A 2,816-nucleotide genomic window follows, 5' to 3' on the forward strand; every position below is an offset into this window, starting at 1 on the left:
GTTATTTGTAGCCTTACTAAGTTCATTCGTTGAGATAGGTAGCCCTCAAACTTTACCTGCTGTGAATCATAGTCTGTAGGCTTGCATTTCCACTTCTTCATATTATAGACCATTTTCATTGTTACATTGTCTAGACAAAATCATTTTTTATTATTATTTATATTGCTATTGTGATAATTTTTAGGCTTAAACCATCAATATCAACATCTCAAAGGATTTTTAGGTACCAATCAGACAAGATACCTGCTCATTAGTCAATCAACCAGGACATCGGTGGCTGATTCTCCTCTACATAGCTGCTTCGTCATTGTAAATTGTAATGTTGTAACCATGTGCCATTTAAGTGCATTGTGCTTATGAACCTCTTGAACAGATGATAAGCAAAAGAGCCATGTTTAGCAACAATTTTCTAGTTTAGTTGTATTCGTTGTCTTCGTAGTGGGTAGTGGTTTCAACTTTCAAGTGTAACATGTATTTAGTTGTATGCTTACATGTAACGGGTTTGATATAGTTAGAAGTTCTTTGTCAATGACATTTGCCTTTAATTTTGTGAGTAGTGTAAACTATCTTTTTTACTGCAAAGTGACACCATATCCCAATCAAAGGGCCTTCTTAAGATTAGCAGTCACGTACAAAGCCTTAGGCTTAACTAAGCAAATTAATCTTATACTCTAGTTAGACTTATAGTACAGTTAATTAAACCCAATTGAAAAGTTGACACTTCTGAACAATTATTAACATCTAGTGCTTAAATAATAGTTGCTCATGATGACAGAGCTCAATGATGCAAAACAAATTCTTTATTTCAAATCATCTAGCACTAGCATGACAACATTTAGCAATGAAATTCCAACTTTACAAACATAAGTTCCCACTACATCAATAAGCTCAGATAAACAAAATTCGGAATGAAACATAATCTTCAGAAGTACTAGTTCTTTTCGCAACAGCATTGCAAAGCTTGAAAATTTCTAAATTGGAAGACCATCAAGCCTCTCATCATAATTGGAAATTTCAAACCCATTGGGAATGATATACAGACCCCTTGCACCAAGGGAGACCCCTTTCAACATCACATGACAATGAGTAAATTCAGCCCTTTGCCTGGTCTTCATGTAGCTCAGCATATAGCATTTTATAGAGGGCATGTAAAGTGAATAATACCTAGCACTGAAAAGTAACAACATTGGCTACACAAGCAATATGGCATTTTTCCAATCAGATGCTCAATCAATAAGGCATTTTTTCCCAAGCAACAAAGCCACCACAAATTAACTTTCTAGACCAGTCTTTTGATAATTGCAACTTGCAAGAAAATATTTCCATTATGCTAGACCCTCGGTTAAAAAAGCATTAAATCCTCCCTGCAAGTTCTGCCTACTGCTTGCTGCTTCTAAAAATCTGCCCGCTGCTTTGAAAATTCAGTAATATAAATAAAATCTACTGCATTGAAATAAAATCTGTTGCTTTGACAGCAAAACTCAGTAGTACAAAAAAATGCAAGATTGAAGCTGCCAGAATGAAAAATCTGCTGCTTTGAAAACTCAGTAATACCAAAAAAAATCTGCTACATTGGAATAAACTCTTTGCCGCTTTGACAGCAAAACTCGGCAATACAAAACACCACTTTGCAGAAACCCAATTTCATTCCCATTAATTTGAACCTCAAAACTATTATTTTTTACAGTAACCAGTTGCTCAAACCTGGCAACAGGGCAATCCCACTCCCACTTGCTAATTTTAATAAAGCTAGATAACTTGGCCAATCTACGAAACTCCCAGAGTCATAGCTAATTTAATGGCTGAATTTTTGGTTCAATGGTCACTTTGCAGAAACCAAAAAAATAAAAGAACATGTCAAAATTAAAACATGGCCACTTTTACTTTGTAGAAACCCAATTTTAAAAAATAAAATAAAATAAAATAAAACCCTAAGTTTCAAACATTAAATCTACCTAGAATAAGAGGAAAAAAGCAGATGAAAGTAAACGAAAAATCAAAATTTCATGCTTAGAACATCTAAAGTAGCTCACCAAGTAAAGAGAAATCCGAACGGATTCAAGACCAAAATGTTCCCAAACACGAATCTGTGGGTCTCCTTCCAGAATCTGTGGGTCTCCTTCCTCTGTGTTCTTGCACAAACAAAACCCAGTCGATTCTCAGTTTAGAATGGATGAGCAAGTGTGAGAGAGAGAGAGTGTGGGAGAGGAGTGTATGATTTGATTTCTTGTTAAATTTTTGGACAAAACGTTAGGTAAGTTAAATTAGAAGTAAACTATAGGTGAGTAAAGTTTACTCACACCTAAAAAATATGTTAGATCATCAAAGTGGCATGGATTATTGTCTTCCCTATAAAAAAAGAAAAAAAAAAAAGAGTAAAATTAATAGCTCTGCCAAAGGAGAAATTATTAAGTCTGTACCCTGTGAGAGGGTGGACTCTTGCATTGACCTCCTCTCACAGTCTCAACTGTGTCATCTACCCTAGTACTCTCCCAAAATGCATGCATCTATTTGGTTAAGCCTTTGGATAAAAATTTCTATACATATACTCTATTTGCATATACTCTGTTTTTAACTCACAATTTTAGTTTAAAAAATGGCTGTATAACGGTGTGTGTAACATGGTGTATAACAAACATTATCTTTTGAGTGACATTTATTATACACATTTTAATCCACGTAGTTTTGCATACAAACCTCAAATAACAGAACTTATAACTGACGGAAGTTATGCCTTTAAACTTTAAAATCGTGACTTCAAGTCACAAGTTTTGTCGTTTTGAGGTGTGTGAGCAAATTTGCTTGAATTAGTGTCT

The 2,816-nt window shown here is 34.5% G+C and overlaps 1 long non-coding RNA gene across 1 annotated transcript; it reads right to left on the reverse strand.

Moving 5' to 3' along the window:
- Positions 1–782: 782 nt before the first annotated feature.
- LOC112035660 (uncharacterized) lies at positions 783–2,463 on the reverse strand. The gene is made up of 2 exons (XR_002885528.2): positions 2,034–2,463; positions 783–1,408 (listed from the first exon to the last, which is right to left on the reverse strand). It is a non-coding gene; the product is annotated as an uncharacterized LOC112035660 (long non-coding RNA).
- Positions 2,464–2,816: the final 353 nt, after the last annotated feature.

This window comes from Quercus suber, unplaced genomic scaffold (assembly GCF_002906115.3).
Source record: "Quercus suber isolate HL8 unplaced genomic scaffold, Cork oak 2.0 scaffold_48, whole genome shotgun sequence".
Classification (NCBI taxonomy): Eukaryota; Viridiplantae; Streptophyta; class Magnoliopsida; order Fagales; family Fagaceae; genus Quercus; species Quercus suber.